Here is a 21,480-nt window from a genome sequence, read left to right as displayed (position 1 = left end):
GTGTGTGTCTGGTAGTGTCTCTTTTGGAAATACACCTTATACCTGCTGGACACAGGACTGTACACTTGCCCTTAGATTGTGACAATACTTGCAAGATTAGAAGGTTACGTGGGGACGAAAAAGACTTCCTCAACCCTCTTAGGGTCCTTGGCTGGGTCTAACATTAAAACGACAAAGACAGATTAACAGGACAAAACAATAGACATTTATTTAATAGAAGTTCTACATGACACGGTGACGTGAGAGCCTTCCCTAGGAAATGAAGCCCCAGAGAAACAGCCCTGGGTGTTTCATGCCAGGGTTGAGGCGGTGTGGGCAGCCATGGAGGGCTGTGATAGGTTAAGGAGTATGAGGTCAATTGTAATAAACTGTAAATAAATAAATTGAAGTAAATTGTAATAAATTGCAAAAATAAATAAGTTATAAAATAAATTATTACAAATACAAATAAATAAATTGTAAATAAATACATTATAAAAATAATACATTGAGGAATATGATAGGTTAAGGGGTATAATTGTAAACAATGGATTGGTTAGGGAGTATGAGGTAATTATAGTAAATTGGGGGAACTCAGCAAGGTTTGTTTTTTAGGGGTCTTCTTGGCATCCCTTTGTCTTTAGAAGGAAGGAAGCTCCTTTCCATCATAGGGAGGGCATCTCTCACAGGTCCCCTTTTACGACCTGCTTCAGGGAAGAAGGGCAATAGGGAAGGTCAGAGCAACATTTCTGCTTTTGCAGTTTTCTCAGATTCCTTCAGCTTAAAATATCTAATACACCCAAGTGGCATCTTTTGGAGTAGCATGTCCTGAACTCCATCAGTAACAGGGTAGACCCTGTCAGAGGAAGAAATCAATCTGAACTCTAACGATGTTATATGGTAAGTAAGGGTTTGTGAGGATCTTGTGGTCATATCATCTTAGGACTCTTAAATCAACTAAACCCGGAGGCCAGAGGACGGAGGGGCCTCTGATGCCTGCAGAAGTAGATTAAAACGAAGCCTGGGTATGCTTCAAGGTGAGGAAACAAACAATAAGCACAACCAATCACAGCCAACGAGGCTTTCTAGCCAAATAACTGCCCTTCTTTGCTTCTGCGGCTTCTCTGTGTCCGGTCTGTCCCCCGACCTTGTGTCGCGGGGGGAAGGCCAGTGCGCCAGTAGCTGATCCGAGAACCAGTTTTTGCTCAAATAAACTCTTAAAAATTTTTAACATGCCTCAGTTTCTCTTTAAACAGGATTAAAGGTAGAATTTTAGGATAAAGAAAGCTCTTCTGGAAAGTTGAAAATGTTGATTTAAAAAACCATAAATTTAATTTGGACTGTTTTCCCAGTTTTTGTATGTTTCTCAGTTGTATGTTTTAATGGGAGAAACTTAAGCATTTTATCAGAGCTTTAATTTTGTTTTGAGGGGGAGGTATTATGTTAAATTGAGATAGAAAAGATTCAGCCACCCAAAGAGCTTCTTGAATAAACTTTTCCTAACAATAACTGAAAAGTTTGGAGGAATTTGTCATTGCCCTTACGAGCACTTTCACCGTGGAATACGCAGTTCCACGTCCTGGAGAGTGATGCCGGCGCCACCAAATGGCCATCGTGGGAACCTCAAAGTCGTTTGCTGTGGATGAGCGTTCTGAGATGGCCAGTAACTCTGTAACAGGAGATTGTTGTTTTTGATTATGTCCTTCTGGATTCTCAAAGTCACATGGAGAAACTGTTTTTACAACACCGAGGGTAGGTGTCTAGGGCATTTTCTTAAGCTTCAAAAGGTCTAACTGTAGAATAGGCTTCAATATCCATAATTGAACTTTTTTCAGATGTTGATTTTCCTCTAATAAACCATTAACATTTTCCAATTTTTTTAAGTAGGCTCCACGCCCAGCATGGACCCCGACACAGGGCTTGAACTCGTGACCCTGAGGTCAAGACCTGAGCTGAGATCAAGAGTCAGACTCTCAACAATGAACCACCCAGGTGCCCCTCCAATTTTAAATTGAGGTTCCCAAGACAGTTAAAAATCTGTGTTTCCATTGTGGTGAGCATAGCCTAATGTATGGAGACTCTCTTGCCCACCTGAAACTAATGTAATATCATGTGTTAACTATATCTCAATTAAAAAAAATCTCCATGTTCCCATATCACAGCATTTCAGAATCACAATCTGAAGTCACATGTGCTCTCGGTGTAGATGTTAATTAACCCTTAAACTTTTAGCAGGTTCTCCTGCTCACATTAGAACTATCAGTCCTGTGACCTGAGTAGATGTTGGCAAAGGGGTAGGTAGCTTCCTTTACTGAATTTAAAGAAGTTACAGCACAAAAGTATACCTTGAATTTTTAAAGATATGAACCATCGACACATCACAGTTGTTCAGGGGGCATTTCAGTCAGCACATGGCGGTCAGGAGATATCCTCCTTTCTCTATCTGATAAAGAGATCAAGGAGGCTCATTAGTATACTCATATTAGCAGATAATTCTGCTCACCTCCGTCTGCTTCACAGCCTTGTAAATACACTCATGCCGGACCGCACTAGACATTTTGCCTCGAAAAGCTTGGCAGTGGGCACAGCAACATCCTCTCTGGCTTGGACCCTAACAGGATTCTATTTTAGAACTTCTTCTTCTAAATATTCTTGCTCATATGATCCATGTCTTTTCATAGCTCACAAAAACTCATGAATCAGGAGAAGATTTTTCTGTCTCACTATTGCCCCCCTCCTCTCTTCTGCACTGTGTTTAACGGGTACTAGGCTTTCCTTCGGGAGAACCACCACATACACCATCCTGGCATGAAAGGGGACCAGGTGCTACGGCCCAGAGGTCAGCTGCCGAGGGGAGCGAATGCACCAACCTAAGACAAGCAGCCAGCTCCAAGTGAGGATGACCGCTTTGGTCTCTGGGACAATGAAGGGAGAGGAACCTAGTGTTTGGGTTTTTGGGTTTTTTTTTTAAGATTTTTAATTTTTTTTTAATTTTTAAAATTCTTTATTTAAATTAAATTTAGTTAACATATACTGTATTATTAGTTTCAAAGGTATAGGTCAGTGATTCATCAGTTGAATGTAACACCCAGTGCTCATCACATCCCGTGCCCTCCTTAATGCCCATCACCCGGGTACCCCATCCCCCCACCCCCCTCCCCTCCAGCAACCCTCAGTTTGTTCCCTAGAGTTAAGAGTCTCTTATGATTTGCCTCCCTCTCTGTTTTCATCTTATTTTATTTTTCCTTCCTTTCCCCTATGTTCATCTGTTTTATTTCTTAAATTCCATATATGACTGAAATCGTATGGTATTTGTCTTTCTCTGATTGACTTATTTCGTTCAGCATACCTTCTAGTTCCATCCACATCCTTGCAAATGGCAAGATTTCACTCTTTTTGATGGCTAATATTCCACTATATATATATATATATATATCTGTCGATGGACATCTGGGCTCTTTCCATAATTTATTGTGGACATTGCTGCTATAAACATTGGGGTGCATGTACCCCTTCGAATCACTGTGTTTGTATTATTTTTCAAAGTAATCTCTATGCCCAACATGGGGCTCGAACTCATGACCCTGAGATCAAGAGTCACCTGCTCTACTGACTGAACCTAGCGTATTAAAGCAGTTCCTCATCTACTTTAAGCCATGCTTCAGGCCACTAGCCTAAAGAGGATTGGGTGGGTTTTAAATCAGAACCTCATTTCAGGGTGCTCAGTCGGTTGAGAGGCTGCCTTCGGCTGGGGTCATGATCCAAGGGTCCTTGGATTGAGCCCCGCGAGTCCCGCATGGGGCTCCCTGCTCAGGGGGGAGTCTGCTTCTCCCTCTCCCTCTGCCCCTCCCCCTACTTGTGCTTTCTCTGTCTCACGCTCTAATAAATAAATAAAATCTTTAAAAAATTATTTAAAAAAAAAAGAATCTCCTTTTACTGATTTACCAGCAAAGAGTAACGCAACAAAACTTCTGGCATCTATGAATTTTTTTTCATTTTTTGGTTGAAACAGCTGCATAGAACCAAGTAAAGTATATAGAATCAATGGTTTGCTCTTCCTCCATCAAACTATTTCCAACTCATTCCTGATTTTCAGTAAAGGGCCAGAGACATGAGGCTCAGACCCAGAAAACCAGGCCCTTGGAGTTCTGTTCTCCCTATTATCAATGTCTCTTATCTATACCATATCATTATTTTGTTTCTCATAACCCCACAGATTCAATGTGAAGTGGAGTGGGAGGGGTGTTGTAGAATACATGAGGATTATGACACCCAAAAAGTGGGACAAAAATATCATGCTGAGAAGTGTCCATCAATTCTTATTTTATTGAGTGCTTTTGGAATATTTGTGTTAGTTTATTAGGGCTACTGTCACAAATTACCACAAACTGGGTGGCCTAAAACAATATGAATTTATTCTCTCAGAGTGCTCTAGGCCAGAAGTCCAAAATCAAGGTGTCAGCAGGGTTATGCTCCCGCTGAGTCTCTAGGGAAGATTCCTTCTTTGCCTCATCTTAGTTTCCGGAGGCTTCTGGCACTGTTCCACTTCCAGTCTCTGCCTGCATCGTGGTGTGGCCTGCTTCCCTCTGTGTGTCCGTGTCTACATGTTTTCCTCGTCTTATAAGGACATCAGTCAGTGGATTTAGGGCTCACCACATTTCAATATGATCTCCTCCTAACTAATTGCATCTACAAAGACCCTATTTCTAAATAAGGTCACAAATAAAGTCACCCTATTTCTAAATAAGGTTACAAAGACCCTATTTCTAAATTAGGTCATATATTTCTAAATAAGGACCTCTAAATAAGGTCCCATAGATAAAGCCAAGTGGATGTGAATTTTTGGAGGACACTATGCAGCCCACTGCAATATTAAATATATGTTGTCTTTTGTCAAATGCTTTTTCTGAATCTACAGAGATAATCATGTATGTTTTTTCTCCTTTCCTCTATCAACATGGTGGTCAATGGTCTATATTAATGTTGCTAAAGATAAGCCAGAGCTGGATAGGAGCTAAAGCAGGAAAAATAGATTTCATTCAGGAATATTGTAATAGGGGGAAAGAGGCCTCAGTATAGAACTGGGACCAATTCCAAATACAGTATTTGGCGAGGAGCAATTTATAGCCAAGAGTGGGGTGGGGTCCTTTGGTGGATAGAATATTACTAAGAGGAAACATTAGGGGGGAAGGGTGGATTCTGGCTAAATGGACCTAACAGGATCCTTGCTGGAAGCAGGCCAAGGTGATCATACATCACCTGGGGGAGGGCAGAGGATGATGAACCCAGTTAGGTATCTCGGGTGACCAGATATGGAGGATGGGATTCTTGCTAAAACTGAACCATGCAGAGATGAAATGGAAGTCCGAGAGTCCAGGCCTAGTTGGAAAGGAGTGCCGGGGAACCTGAGTAGAGTTTGGTGGAGAAGAGAATCTTTGTCGATGTCTTTCTTAATAACGAGTGATCTCTGCATTTCTGGAATAAACCCCAGTTGGACATCCCGTATTATGTGAAATAGGCCTGTAGTTTTAATTTTTGGTGCAAACTGAGAAAGTTTGTGGTAAATGTTATGCTCACTTTATGTAACGAATAGGACATTTTTCTTCTTTTTCTATGCTTTGAATAATCTAAGTAGCATCATGATTTTCTGATATTTAACAGTTTGGTAGAATTTGCTTGTGAAAGTATTTTTGCCTGGTACCCTTTTGGGGGGCATGCCTATTCAACTATTTTCTCTATTTTTCTAAAGTAATGGTCTGTTTACTCCTGTCTCTACAAGGATTAATTTGGATAAGCTATATTTACAAAACCCACTTCATCTAAGTTTTCAAATCATTTGCTGAGTTGTGCTATGATGTTTCTCACCCTTTTTTAAAAAGCTCTTTTGATAGTTACTTTCTCCGGTCAGTTCAAGTTTATGTATTTGCACTTATTTTCCTTTCTCCTAATTAGGTTAGCTAGAGGTTTGTCTATTTTGTTGACTTTTCAAATGTCTAGCTTTTTTGTTTATGAGTTCCACTTTTTAAAACTCGTTATTTTCTGCGTTTGTCTCTAGCAGCCCTTCCTTCTCTTAGTTTATTTTGGTTCCCCTGGTGTATTTCGTTGTTCATTTCCTAGCGTCTCCGCCGGGCATTTGGTCGGTTTATTGCTCAGTGGCTCTAAGAGCAGCGCTGGGAGGCGCGTCAGGGCATCGGCGGCCTGAGCGGGCGGCCGGCGGGGGGTGAGCTGCGAAGGGCGGGCTCCGCGCGGGGGGCGGGCGGCGCAGGTGTGGGTGGCAGGTGCGCCGCCCCCCGCCGCCCCCCGGGAGGGGAACCGGCCCCCCGCCCGGGGCACCTGCGCTCCGCGGTCGCCCCTCTGCCCTGGGGCTCAGGCGGGGTCCCCACATTATGCTTCGCGGCTTTCCCGCAGCCCGGAAAGCGGGAAAAGGAGAGCAAGGAGACCCGAGGAGGCTTGATCCCCGGTCCGCTGGCGGCGGGGAGGCGACCCGGCGCGGACACATCCGGGACACCGGGCCTCGGGTCTAGAACGTGGGTTCCGGCCCTGGATCGGAGGTTCCAGAAAGAGCGGGCGGAGGTGGGGGGCCGGGCCCGGGGCCGTGTCTGGCGAGAGCCGCCCAGAGCGCCTGCGCTCCCCTTTAATAGGCTCGGGGCAGGCGGCCTGCCCGCGGGGGTGTAGCTCAGTGGTAGAGCGCGTGCTTAGCATGCACGAGGCCCCGGGTTCAATCCCCGGCACCTCCACTTTTGCTCCCGGGCTTCCTCGCGGTCCTGCTCCGTCCTCTCTGCCGCTGGTCTCAGTGCTGCCGCGTCTGGTTCCCCGGGGCTCGGCCACGCCGAGGGGCCGCGCAGGCGAGGGGGACAGGTGGCCGGGAGGACGGGCTCGGGAACAGCGCGGGGGCTGTCGCCTCGGCTCCATTTTGCAGGGTTATTCGCAGAGCGGGAAAGGAAGGTGAGGACGGAGAGGCTTAAGGAGAGAAGCGCACGGGCTCCCAGACCACCTTCCCGGTTCCTTTGCTTCCCGGCCGCGGTGGCCACGGTCACTCCGCAGTCGCGCGCGAGCCGCGGGGGGCGTCTGCTCAAGAGCCCAACGGCCCAAGACTGACCTCCAGTTCGGGTGTGCCGAACCCCTCCCCGAGAGCTGCAGTTCACCCCCTGGCTTAGGGGATTTACAGGGGTGCTTTTAGCCGACGCGGGTGCGCCCTGTCTGCTGGGGTCCCGGGCCCAGGATGGGCGGCGCCCGAGAGCTGCTTGGAAATGCAGGGTGTCAGCTCCAGCCCAGACCTTTGCACTAGAACCTGATCCCTAAGTGATTGCTTTGCACATTAACCTTTCAGAAGCACTGGTTTGGGCACTGGGACGGCTCGGGAGGGTGTATCTTACATGCCTGTATTTTAATTTTTTCCAATTTCCTCTTCCAATGTAGGAAAAACAATTGCAAAAATGTCCTTCTATTGTTGGGCCATTTCCGTGTCCTAATAATTGACCTTGTTCTCTCCTATAGTAATATAGTATTTATTAATATTTTTGAATCAACATACATAACTGAATTTGATGTGAAGTTCCTTTTTATTTTTAATAAAAATTTGCAAGTTTTGCAATCAAGACTGTACTAACTTCCAGTATGAACTGGGAAGTTTGTATCTTTGTTTCTGCTCAGCGACATTTTAAGTAGGATAATATTTTGTAATCACTTCCATACTCAACTGCCTCTTCCTCATCAAATTTTTGGGAACTTTGGTATCAGCCCGCTTTTGTGTACGTAGCCCTAGGACAGATTTTGAAGATTGAAAACCGTTGGCAACCATGATGGAAGTGTGGGCTGAAGGACTGTGCAGCCATTGGGAAGACCCTGGTTCCCTGAACAAAGGTCATGTCGAACCCCTCTTTCCCTGTGAAGTGATTAGGGAATTTTCAAAGGACAAAATAAGTTCCAAGGGAAATTCTTTCCCCAGTTAAGATGTCCCGGCTTTGGGATTTACTTTTCCATAAAAGATTCACAACGAGTGCTCCAGAGCCAGACTTTCTTTAATGGGAGCAATAGTTCACTCTCTGTTCTGCTGACATATTTTCTTTCCCTTTTCTTGTTTTCAAAGTACAATTTCACAATATCTTTCTGCCACTTATACCCACCATGTCAGGAGAAATTATTCACATGCTCCAACTATGGGAATTCATCCAGTTGCAAAAAGAAAAAAGACAAAATATGAGAAAGAATGTCATGAATTATCACCGTTGCTTTTCTAGATTCTATTAGGGCTCAGGCCCAAATAGAAAGAAAATTTTTTTCCTTCCTTCCAACCATAGACTTCTCCATGGAAACCCACCTCTGCAATTTAAAGGGGAAGAGGATATGGTGAAAAAGCCAAGGGCTTAGTGTGAGAAAGCTATAGGAAATATCAGATGGAAATTTTTTTAAATTATGTGCCAATAAAACAACTAACATGTGCTGACTTAAGTGCTTCTTTGAGAACAAGTTGTGTCGAACTTTGACTCAGAATAAGAGTGTCTGCCTTCGGCTCGGGTCGTGATCCCGGGGTCCTGGGATCGGCCCCCCCGCATCGGGCTCCCTGCTCCACAGGGAGCCTGCTTCTCCCTCTCCCACTCCCCCTACTTGTGTTCCCTCTCTCGCTGCGTCTCTCTCTGTCAAATAAATAAAATCTTTTTTTTTTTAAAGGTGGGTTTAAGATTATTTTTTTTAAAAGATTTTATTTATTTATTTGACAGAGAGAGACACAGTGAGAGAGGGAACACAAGCAGGGGGAGTGGGAGAGGGAGAAGCAGGCTTCCTGCTGAGCAGGGAGCCTGATACCGGGCTCAATCCCAGGACCCTGGGATCATGACCTGAGCCGGAGGCAGACGCTTAACGACTGAGCCACCCAGGCGCCCCCAAATAAATAAAATCTTAAAAAAAAAAATTAAAGTACATTGTAGATGAATTCTGGAAATTCAACCATGTTTTATTTGGGTGTTCCATTTTTCAACAAGCTTATCTTTTGCTTAGCTTTCTCAGGGAGAAATTAAAGATTAAGAAACTCTTAGAGGAGGGGCGCCTGGGTGGCTCAGTTGGTTGGGCGGCTGCCTTTGGCTCAGATCATGATCCCAGGGTCCTGGGATCGAGCCCCGCATTGGGCTCCCTGCTCAGCAGAGAGCCTGCTTCTCCCTCTCCCTTTGCCTGCCACTCTGCCTACTTGTGCTCTCTATCTCTCTGTCAAATAAATTCATTTAAAAAAAATCTTAAAAAAAAAAGAAACTCTTAGAGGAAAGAAGATGTGCCCATTGGGACCCCCTGGGAACATGCGCGAAGACACAGGGGGCAGGACCACGGGCTGCACAGTAAGGTGGGAGCAGACATGATTCCTCAGGCCATGCAGTCACTCTAACTCAAAAGGCAGTGCTTTGTTTTTTTCAAAGACACATTTAATTGGAGAAAAAAGACTATTTAAACCTTTACTGCCTAGTGTAGAAACAGTTCCTTCACTCAATCAAGGTGGGAGACCTAAAGCAATATAACTAATCCTCCCTGTCCATGTTAACAAGGTATTGTAAACACCAAGGAAAAAAGTCCTAAGTGTGGATTAAAATTCTGGAGCACAATATAAAAGCTCCTTACGTGAAAAATCCACTCCTTTTGGTCTGTCAACTTTTTCAAAATGGCACCCAACCAGTTATAATTTTTTCCCCCGATCCTGGATGCATTAGAAATGTACTGCATATGTCTTCAGGTTTCCTGAGTATGGATGAATTCTACTGTAGGAGATAAATGGTTATTTCATAAGAAGAATCATATTTGAAACTCATCCTACTATTTCCCTGTGAACAGATATTTCAATCATGCTGTAGGCAGAGAGTCTGAATGTTGTCAGAGAAAATTAATAAACAATTATGGCATTCAGTGTACCTTTGGGTAAATAGAAAAAAAAAAAAAACCCAAACCTTTTTGTGAGGAACTTCTAGTAATCTAACTGGTATCTGGGTTTCTCCAGGAGCAATTTAGGGGATAATTACTCGATGACACTGGCAACTTTCACAATTGTGTTTTCACACCATCAGCCTAGATAATATTCCACTCATCCTCCCAACACTTACACACACACACACACACACACACCCCCACACCCACATACAAGAGCTTGGAGAGTTCTGTGGACACCACTTCTCTAGCACTCAATTCCAGTGAGACCTGCCACGTCTGTTTCCTCCTATCTATTCTACCAGCCCCGTGAGCCGACCAAGAGAGAAATTCTGCCAAGTCAACGAGGTCCTTTGAATTTTAAGAGACTCAGTGATGTACTTACTAATATAGCAAAGACATAAGATGAATGAAGAAGAAAGAACACCTACTAGGAGGCTGGTACCAGGAAATGAGTCTTTGGGGGTCTTCCATGGAAGTTTCCAGGCCATGGTGCTAACCAGCGTGAATCCTAGGGTCCAAGATCAGTCTGGAAAGAACTGGGTTTTTTTGTTTTTGTTTTTGCAACCATCAAAAAATGGGTTCCTGACTCTAGATCTTCCAGGACACTTTCAGTTTTCCCTCTCTATTACCTAAACCTGTGGCTCGTGGTCACACCCACCCCCAAGTACTCAGGTCTGGGCACTGGGTAGAGTTCACTGTGTTGCTTCCCCTGGGGGACCCTGTAGATGGACATGTTAAATGTGACATGCCCCAAACCACACTCTCTTCCTCTCCATCTCCCCTCCATCCTCCACAGAACAGCATTGAGAACAAACCTCTCTTTTCTGCTTGAGAGAACCGCAGGGTCTCTTTCACGAGTCTCCCCCTCTTTCTGGCTCTGGAAACCGGGTAGGCCTCTCCATCCCTGTCTAGCTACCTACTTAACTTACTTTCGAAATTCCACACTTCTTTCCATCCCTGAATCCGCTGTTTGATTCTGGCCTTGAACATGATTATCCTGGACGACCCCTCCAGCGTTCTCAGCTGCCTTCAGGCTGTAATAAACACGGAGAGCTGTGGTAACGAATCGCTGAACGAATTGCCTGTGGTTTGAATTCTCACCTGGGGTTTTCCCATCAGAATCTTGCCCTTAACATCGCCGTGGAGCGAACAACAAATAGCAAGAAGTGTTTTATCCAGGGAAAAGCTGGTCACTTTTCCAACGAATGTTTTCAATATTTTGTGTCCCTTTCAAGCTTGGTTTGCTAAAGGATCCGTGCCCCCGGGGCCCTCTGTCCTCCGGGAGTCACACGCACTGCGCCTTCTTCCCTCCTGCTGCAAAGACGAGGGCAAGCCCGGGGGAGGGGGGAGAGGAGCCCCGGGGGGCAGTGAGGCCGATCCGGGAGGTGCGGGGTGCGGCTCAGCGGCGGAGGCCCCGGGTTCCACCCGGCTGGCTCCTCATCCTTTAAACGGTGCCGGCTGCACCATCCTACTGCCTTACTTCCCTTACTCATTCACTGCCTGCGCCCCGGAAATTCAAACACTTCACCCAAGACGTGCATTTTGACGCTACCCTGTTTAGACTCCTCGAGCCTCGAAGCCCTCAAGCCAGCCGGCAGATAGACGTTCACGCGGTCTATTGGTTTCCTGGGGCAGGTGTAACGTGTGGACCCCCAGGCTTGCCTGGCGGCTGCATGCCCCCCACCCCGGCCTCCAGGGTCGCTCTGACCCCTCCCCTGCGCATGGGAGACCTCCCTCTGCCTCTCTCTTGAAGGACACCTGTGCTTACAGGGGGCCCACCGCACAACCCAAGGCAAGATCCCCACTTGGAGACCCCCAGTGTAATCACAGCTGCAAAGACACTTGGTCCCTGTAAGGGAACGCAGGGGCCAGGGACTGAGGCCTGCTACCTTTGGGGCCGTTATTCAGCCTGGGAACCCCTAGCCTCAAAACAAGTGGGCCACCATACCCCCAAACCCGTCCTGCTGGCCTCTGTTTTCCACTACTATTGAGAGAAGGAAAAACAGAAAAGGGAAGAAGAAAAGAAGAGGTCTGAGGAAAAGTACCTTAGTTTCCTTTCTTTTCTGTGAAGTTTTTAGGAGGAGGAATCAAAAGTCTTCCGTTTGACTTTTCTACTCATCTCCTCTCTCCATCACCAAAACTTTGGTCCAACAACAAGCAGAGGACACTAGGTGACTCGGTGGGGGGATGCTACTGCAAAATGATGGCTGTTGAGAGGCCAGAGTCTGCCGAACATTAAAACCAACCAACCAGGGACGCCTGGGTGGCTCAGTCAGTTAAGCGTCTGCCTTCGGCTCAGGTCATGATCCCAGGGTCCTGGGATCGAGTCCCGCATCGGGCTCCCTGCTCCGCGGGGAGCCTGCTTCTCCCTCTGCCTCTGTCTCTCTCTCTGTCTCTCATGAATAAATAAATAAAATCTTTAAAAAAAAAAAAAAATTTTAATAAAAAAAAAAAAAAAAAAAACCAACCAACCAACCAACCAACTGCTTTAAATCACCCAGCTAGCCTGCATGTGCGAACGGCTATTTCACCCTCTACAGTTTCCTTTCCTTTCATCACTCCCTTCTTTTATCATTCTTTCTTTTAAAAGTATACCCAGAAATATCAGTCAACATCAAACACACTCCTATGAAGAAATGGCAAAAAAGAAAAAAAAAGAAACTTCTGGTATGTGTCAAAATGGGAATTATTAGCTGCCAAAACAAGAAGACAAATAGTTCACAGATGTCTAAGACATTTCCACTGTAGTGAAAGAACAGTCATTCCCTCTACCACTTCTTGTCCGTACTCCTGCTCTGCATTTTCCAGGCACTCCCCAAAATTTCTAGTCCACGGAAGGCCTCACTCAAGGGCTGTTACGGTTTCAATCCCAAACTATCTGTGCCCATCATCGTGGCCGATGGTAGAGAGGGAAGAGTGCTCCGTCTTCATTCCCAACCATGGCAGCCCCTCTTTGCTTCCCAGCTCAGAGAAAGAAATTCAATCTCTTTCAGATGTCCCTAGCGTGAAAGGAGTGTGAAAGGGAAATAGAGCAAAAGACCTGCTAAATTCTAATATTATAAATGGGCAAATTTGCATCCTTGTCTCTGCTTAGCAATATTTTAAATAGGATGGGAACCACCTGTCCAAAGGTTGAGATCATTTCAGAGCACTATGCACCTCGCCCTCAATAACCAACAAATCTATCACCTATCTAGATAGATACCTTTTTTTTTTCTTAAAGATTTTATTTATTTATTTGTCAGAGAGAGAGAGGAAAAGCACAAGCAGAAGGAGAAGCATACTCCCCGCTAAGCGGGGAGCCCGATACGGGACTCAATCCCAGGACCCTGGGATCATGACCTGAGCCAAAGGCAGACACTTAACTGACTGAGCCACCCAGGCATCTCTACCTACCTGCCTGCCTGCCTACCTACCTAGAGACATTATTATTTTTCTAAACTATTTGAAACCCATTTTTGGACATTATGTCTTTTTATCCACCATCTTTTTACTGTAAACTTCCATCATAATCTTTTTATTATTCATGTCAGCATACATTTCTTAAGAGCAAGGACGTTTCCTTACCATGGCACAAATTTCAAATTCAGAAAATTTAACGCTGGTAAAATAATATTATCTAATATACAGTCTATATTAACTGTAGCTAATTTTACTAACAAAATCCTTTATAGAAATTTCTGTCTCAAACTAGGGCCCATTGTAGCATCACATATGAATTTAGTTACTCTTTAGTCTTTTTAAATCTGGAATGGCTTCTCAAGCTTCTTGTTTTTCATGAGATCGACATGTTTCTGAACAGCGCATGCCAGTGATTTTGTAGAATGTTCTTCAATTTATGTTGTGATTAGAGTAGACTCAGGTTGTGAATATTTGGGAGGAATATCACAGAAGTGGTGTTTCCCTCCATCACGCCAGGAGGCATGTGATGTCAGTTTTTCCCATTATTAGTGATGTTTGCTTTGATCACTTGGTTACGGTTGTGTTCAGCAGGTTTTTCCCCCCTAAAATGATCATTTCCCCTTGTAATTAATAAGTAACATATAAGGAAATATTCTGAGACTATATAAAATCCTGATCCTCATGAACTTTTTACCTATGTTTTTAGCATTGATTTATCAATTTTGCCTGAATCTATCATTGTTCTGATGGCAGCCAAGGGGTGATTTCCTAACTTATTATTACTTCTATTATTACTTCACACACCACCATAAGGAAAAATTTCCCTTCTTCCATATTTATTTATTTAAGTATCCAAGGATTATAATCACTTGTCATTATTCATGCTCAAAGCATGTCCAATTTGACCAGTGAGAGGTCCTTCAAGTTGACTTCTGGGTCCTTCTGAGTTGTCCCCATCATCTTTAAGCACCGACATTCTAGCACAGAAAGATACCTTAGGTTCATCTTGTACTTTCCCTGGTCCAGCCCTAGAGTCAGTGATTTCTAAAAGTATCTCTGGTTCCTTTTAGGGGGGGATGGTATTTAAAAATCAAGATATTGGGCTAGCATTGCTGTTTGTTACAGAGGTATAATTTCTTCTAGGCCTTGTTAGCAGACAAGTCTGGGGGGAAATGGCAGTTTTATATATGTATAATTTCACACTGATGCCTCTAATTCCCATCCAGAGCCAACAGGCCACCCTTACTTAGTTCCTTCTCTAACAGAGAGGGCCTCAGTTTCCAACACCAAATATGCGTTCGTTTTTCCAATCACACAAAAATACACACAAATGAAAATAAATTCACACAAAATGTCAGAATTGCTATACCCTTAAACACCAAAAAAAAAAAAAACAAACAAAAAACCAACCCCAAAACCCTGCTACGTAGAGGTTAAGATGTTTGCCTTTTCCCCCTGTCTTTACAATTAAAACAAAGCGCTGTGTAAAACATTTACTTGGATCTGTTCTTTTCCTTTTCAATGTAGTTACGTTGTGTTCGATTTGTTTCTGTTACATTCAGTTTTAGAGTGTCTGTACACACACTTGGGTCAATTTAACTTGTTTCACTATGTAAAACATTGATGGATCCAAGAGTTAAAAGAATACTAAAAGTGATGCTCAGAAAAATTGCAAGAGGCTGTTCTCCGGGGATGCGCACAGGCGGTGGGATGGAAGTGTGGTCCCGGCAGTCCTACTGGACGGGAAGCCGACCGGTGCCTTTTTCTGCCACTGAGGCACCTTTCTCCCCGAGTAGCCGTGCCTCAGAAAGGACATACTGTCGGGACTTTAGAAATAACGGAACGGAACATAAAGCGGTTCTGCTTTGCTTAGTCCTGAGACTCAGACAGCTGTAGTCACAAGAGGGTCGTCAAAGGTCTTCAAAGCCCAAGCAAGAGCAAGGGGGTGTAGCTCAGTGGTAGAGCGCATGCTTAGCATGCATGAGGCCCTGGGTTCAATCCCCAGCACCTCCAGTTTTGGCTTCCCTTCTCCACCTGCTCTTCTAACATCTGCTGCCCCAAACAGCTTGTCAAACTTGAGCTGTCCTGGCTGCCGCTGTTCTTTCTTCACCTCCCTGGGACACAGGAGGTAGTTTTGCTCCTTTGCTGAAGTTCTGTGTTAATCCTGCTATTCACCCAATCTGTACGAGCACTGTCGGCGTCTCGAGCACGTGGGCCTCCGCCGGCCACCACCCGTAGGCTGCAGAATCCAGCAGCGTTGTTAGGAGAGCGGGAGACCTCAGGCCCGGAGACCCTGACCCCGCCCACTGAGAAGATGTCGCCGAAGGTTCTTGGCCTCATGGTGAAGAACTCAAGGGTGGACACAACACGGTGGATGAGCGACACCAGCAGGAAGGTTTATAAAAGTGAAAGTACCATCTCAAGATGTGAGAGCCGGCAGCTCAAGGGAGACAGGGCTGTGCGCCCTGGGGTTGGGCTTCTATCTTTTACTGACAGGTGTTCACGAGGGGGTGGAATATTCATTAGTTGGGGTTTTGGTGGTTTTCTTCCTTATTTGACCAGGGCTTTCCTGTCGTGGCACCGCCACCATGGGCCTGTCTGGTGGGATCCGGCCTCTCGTGGATGCTGCCAGGACAGGCCTCTGACCTTCCCCACAACCGGCCATGGCCTCCTCCTTGCTGGCCTCTGGGCATCCCGTTAGAGCCTCACTAACCACCTCCAACAGTGGCAAGCAGTTCTCCCAACCGCACAATTCCCAGTTGTGCGGAATCTGAAAGCATCTGGAAATGTGGGTCTGTGTGGCCTGATGGACAAATCATCTGATCCTGGATCAGAAGGTTAAACACTTCCACTCTCTTATGGTGTATTCTTATTGTTATTCTATCTCTTTCTAACCCAGCTTGCAGAGGGCTTAGTAGCTTTCACTGAAAGACTTCACTAGATTTCACTGCCGGTGGTGGATGACTTAATGCACCTTTTCCACCAGAGACCCTCAGCTCTGGAGCTTACTCACAGAAAAGCCGTTACACGGCAAAATATGATAAACAAGGATAAGACGGCAGTCACCTCGGCTGAAATCAGGTCGAGAGAAACATACTTTTCTGGGTGTTCTATGGGTGCCTCTGGTCTGAAATGGCAAGTGTTCTGAACGCCCGTGTCCAAGATCAGTCCAGGGGATGACTCATCTCTCTGTCTCCCCATCAAGTATGAGCTCTTGCCCTCCCCAACACCGTAGATCTTTTCAACCTCAATCCACTGATTTTCCAGGAACACCTTCCTTCCAAACTTCAGAGCAACCTATCTCCAGATCAGAGTTCTTTGCAGAGTTTCGGATTCTGATATCACAGGGCCTCAACAGAAATCCACAGGGCGCAATGCAAGCATCTCAACACCATCTTGCTTTTACAAATCTAATCTTATTTTCAGTCACCAAAGGAAAGAAGCAATCAAGGTACTAAACATCCAGACAGCAGAAAAGCAGCCTCCTCTCCATCTAAAGAAGCCAAGAAACCTGGGTATCTTCCATAACGTGTCCCCCCTTCCCTCCCTGTGCACCCGGAGCTCACAAACCATCCTCCTGACTCCGCCGTATTGCGTCTGCACGACTCTGCTGGGCCCGAGGAGGGGGGCTGCCCCGGGCGTCACCGACTGTTGGGCGAGCCGGGCTTCTGCTGAGGCAGGAGCAGGATGGGAGAAGGAAAGGAGCGCCTCGCAAATGCCGGGAACAGTCTCTTCCGGAGAAAGGTGGGATTCAATGAGCTTCTTTCTAGGAGTTAGAAATAAGCGGAGCAAATGAGAACTTTCTTCTCTTTTGCATTTCAGCTAAAACCTTATCAAATCCAGCGCTTGCAGCATCTCGCTTGTGCTCCATCCCCGCAGTCCCGCCCTGCTCCCGACCTGCGCCCACCACGTCCACGCGCAGAAAGCGCGCAGTCTCCGCAGCTCGGGAGCTTCAAACGAGCTTCACGCGTCCCCAGAGCGCGCAGCCTGTCCAGAACCGTGAGGCTCCGAAGCCACCACAGTCCCGGGCAAAATGGGCCAGATCCTCTGGTGGGACCAGCCCGCCTCCCTGGAGAGAAAAGGAGCGCTTCTCTGGCCTCACCCCTGCAGGAACACGCGGAGAGATGGGAGCGCAGCTTCGCCAGCCTCACCTGCCCGCAGATTCTATTCCTTCCGAGGATGTTTTCCTTGCCCTCCTCCCCTTCCTCCCTCCCTACACCACACCCTCTCCCCGCACCACTGTGTGCACCCGAAGACTCCATTGCAGCCCAGCGCACCCCCAGGATCCTTATCGCCCACTTTAATCTCTGCACTGACATTTTCCACATCACTTTCTAATTTCCTTCGTCCCAGTTCAGCTCTTCCCCGCACAGGCAGAGGCTCGGCCTGGTTGGGGCGTGGTGCGCGGCTCGGGGCAGACCCTCAGTAGACGAATGTCGTTTCCTGTGCTGGGGAGGAAGAATCTGGAAAAGAATCAAAACAGTTTTGGAGAAAATCATCCAAAACCTCACATCCAAATTTACCCCCTTACCAAATTTGGGCTAAAGGCAAAAAAGCCTCCACTGGAGACGGGGATTTGAGAACCTGTCCAGACAAAGTCAGGGTTTCATTAAAACTCACCCAGGAGGTGGGTCCCTCGCGGTTGCCATTTCCGGGGTCCAGAGAAAATTGTTCCTGAAATTCTGAAAACCCCTGAAAGTGTTTCTACCTTATTTAACCAAAGGAGCCTAAAGTCCCGGCACTGTCGAATTGTTGTAAGAGTTTCAAAGGCTCACAGATGGATAAAACCAGTTCTTAGGCACCAGTGTGGAGCCCACAGTTTGAAAAGCAGTAATGAGACAGTATGTCCTGGAGGCGGGGAGTTTTCAAGGACATCCTTCTTTCCCCGCTCTTCTTTTCTTGTAAAGTAAAATGCACAAGCCTTAATGAATGAGCTCTATAGTATAACATATACACGCACCATGTAACCAACACCCCAGATAAGATCCAAGATTTTTCAGCGCCCAGGAGCTTCCTGGGTCCTCATCACAAGCTGTATCACTTTCTGACCTCTACCATCATAGAGTAGTTTTTCTTGTGTTTTGAAATAAAATAAATAGAATCATACATGTATTCATTTGAGGATTCTTTCACTCAATTTTTTAAAAAATTAAATTCACCCATATTGTTGCTAGTAGCAGTAGTTTGTTTTCATTGCTCTGTAAGCATCCCATTGTATGAAAACTCTACATCACATTTTATTAATTCATTTTATGTTTGAAGTCCATTTGGAGTGCTCCGAGTTTTTGGCTGATGCGTCTAACTCTACCCCAAGCATTCCTGTACATGTTTTTCAAGTGTAGGGGGGAATTTTTTCCCTTCTTCCCTTCTAGGTTCTTTGGCTGGTCTAATAATGAAATTAATGTTCTAAAATAATTGGGAATGTTTCTAAATTCTACATCTGTACTCTTAATTCTTATTCTTAATTCAAGTTCTCTGAGTTTCTCAAGTAATTGGGTTCATGCTAATGATCTGTGGTTTAAAATAGGTGTGGCAGATGTTAGTAATGCACTAACAGAAAAAAATATATAATTTTAGCATTCATGGGCAACTGCAACAGCACTATAAAAAATAAATTCATATAAGATCAATTAACAGGAGAAAAACAAATTTTATATATATTAAGGCCCCATAAAAATATGAAACTCAAAGAAATAACCAAAGCAGGAAGCTTCTATAGCTTTTAGACAATGGAATCATACATTTGTAAAGAATTTACATGACAAAGGGGCTTGGACTTGGGGTAGTAAATGGTGAAGAAGCAACAAGGTTTATTTATATAGCTTTCTCTACCCTAAATTCCCTGTCTCTGGTACTAAGGGTGCCTTCCACCCTCTTGGTACAGGGAGGGTGCCTTTCACATGAGACTTATCTCCTGCTTTCAGGGACACCAAAGAGAATCAGAGCGTCCTTCTTGCACTGGCTATTTCTCAAATACATTTACATTTAATTTAAAATAATACGTCAAAGTGGCATATTTTGGGGTGGCACGTTCTACTCCCCTTCACAAAGGAAATACTCATGCATTTCTCTTAGCCATAAATGCAGTTGCGGAGTCTCAGGGTCAGAGTTATATGTATATTTAGTTTTAGTGACTATTTCTAGGGGTGCCTGGCTGGCTCAGTTGATGGACCCTCCAACTCTAGATCTTGAGGTTATGAGTTTGAGCCCCAACGTTGGGTGTAGAGATTACTCAAATATAAAATCTTTAAAAAAAAGTTTCCAAATAGTTTCCCAGCGTGGGTGCTAGTCTGCAGGCTCATCAGCAGTGCCTGAGAGTTCGAGTAGCTCCACATCCTCAGGACGACTTGATGTTGTCAGTTCTTCTAAGCTGCTGGTGACGCTGGTGAAGAGAAGTATTATCTCATTGATTTTAAATTTGAATTTGCCTGTTAGCAAAAGATGTTGAGCACCTTTTAAACTGCTTATTGGATATTTTGGGCATCCCCTTTTGTGAAGTTCATATTAATTTGCTCTTTCTTTTTGAGATTTTAATCCTTTCTTGGAGTTTTGTAGAAGTTCTTCACATATCCCAAATAAGAGTCTTCTGTAATTTAAAGTATTGAAATATCTTCTCAGACTGTGGCTCATCTTCCTTTCTTTTTTTAAAGATTTATTTATTTATTTGAGAGAGAGACAGAGATAGCAAGAGAGAGCACAGTGGAGGGCGGGGGGGGGGGGAAGCAGACTCCCTGCTGAGCAGGGAGCCCGATGTGGGGCTCGGTCCCAGGACCCTGGGATCATGACTTGAGCCGAAGGCAGACGCTTAACCGACTAAGCCACCCAGGTGCCCCCCTTTTAAAAGATTTATTTATTTATTTATTTATTTATTTATTTTCATCTTCCTTTCTTAAGGAGGAGTGGGCTTGAAAAACTTTCTAAGAAGAGGAAAAATAAAAGAAGGGGAAAGATGTTGAAGACACAGGAGAAAGTTCCACCCAGAGATCTTCCTGGTGCTTTTTAAATATATATATATGAGATTTTATTTACTTACCTTAAATAGAGTGAGAGAGAGAGAGCATGAGCACGGGGGAAGAGCAGATTCCCCACTGAGCAGAGAGCCCCACCTGGAGCTCAACCCCAGGACCCCGGGATCATGATCTGAGCTGAAGGCAGACGCTTCACCGACTGAGCCCCCCGGGCGCCCCTTCCCGGTGCCTTTGCAGAAAACAGACCCCAAGCAGTTTGCTGGGGCTGATTGGGCACAAGTCTCCGCAGCAGAAACTGTTATCTGACCCGTCATCCTCCTGCACTTCTCGTGCAGCGTTTCAGAGGATACAGTTTGGAGGTTTAAGAAATAGTGGGATTTGAGACCGTGGGTCTGGCAGCCAGCCAACCTCCGTGTCTTTGAAGACCCCTCAGGAAATAGGGCTCCTGCTTCCAGGCGGCTGAGGGCCTTTGTGTTGTGAGAGGTGTGGCTGGTGGTGGTGCGTCCTTTCCTCGGGAGGGCTCAAAACCACGCGTACGCACCTCCCCGTCCGTCCCGGGCGATCCTGCCCTTTTCTCCGTTTACAGACCCGGTTGGCACGCTGTCGCGGGAGGGGCCGCGCCAGCCGGCGGGTCGTGTGCGCCCTGGGCCTGCGCCCGGACGGCGGGCAGTGCCCGCGCGGGGAAGACCAGGGGAGGGCAGGGGACGGCAGGGGACGGCAGGGGCGGGGGGAGCGGGAGGCTCGTCCCGGGTTTCTTCAGCCCTAAGCAAGAAGCCCGTCACCGCATCCCGGAGCCCAGGCATCCTCGGTTCCCTGCGGCGCGGTCGCTGAAGAGCAAGACGGAGAAACCACCGGAAGAAGACGCTCCATCGTTTCACCTTGAACTCTTCTCATTTTCTGAGCCGTGAGTCGTGCAACAGCCGAAGGCTGTTTGTACCTGTTTCTCCCCCTTCGCCCCTCCTCCTCTGCTAACCCACCTGCGTCTCCAAAGATCTCACTTCCACGCACGGATTTCTGCGCAGCCCTGTTTCTGGGGTGAGTGAATGGGTGACATTGAATAAAATAGGAACGGACATTGAAGAGTACCCTGGCCCTGCAAATGGAAACTTCACTATTTGAAAGAATGACTAAAAAAGCTATTCTTCACCAGCCGAAATAGCTCAGTTGGGAGAGCGTTAGACTGAAGATCTAAAGGTCCCTGGTTCGATCCCGGGTTTCGGCA

At 45.9% G+C, this 21,480-nt stretch overlaps 3 non-coding genes across 3 annotated transcripts; all 3 read left to right on the top strand.

Annotated features, from left to right (window-relative positions):
- The first annotated feature begins 6,644 nt into the window (after window positions 1-6,644).
- Window positions 6,645-6,716, top strand: TRNAA-AGC (transfer RNA alanine (anticodon AGC)). The gene has a single exon. It is a non-coding gene; the product is annotated as a tRNA-Ala (tRNA).
- An 8,515-nt stretch (window positions 6,717-15,231) lies between these two features.
- TRNAA-AGC (transfer RNA alanine (anticodon AGC)) lies at window positions 15,232-15,303 on the top strand. Its single transcript has one exon. It is a non-coding gene; the product is annotated as a tRNA-Ala (tRNA).
- Window positions 15,304-21,407: 6,104 nt separating this feature from the next.
- On the top strand, window positions 21,408-21,480 carry TRNAF-GAA (transfer RNA phenylalanine (anticodon GAA)). Its single transcript has one exon. It is a non-coding gene; the product is annotated as a tRNA-Phe (tRNA).

Source organism: Halichoerus grypus, chromosome 9, assembly GCF_964656455.1.
Source record: "Halichoerus grypus chromosome 9, mHalGry1.hap1.1, whole genome shotgun sequence".
Taxonomy (NCBI): domain Eukaryota; kingdom Metazoa; phylum Chordata; class Mammalia; order Carnivora; family Phocidae; genus Halichoerus; species Halichoerus grypus.
Note: the sequence above shows the minus strand (reverse complement) of the source record. Positions and strands in the feature narration are given on the sequence as shown.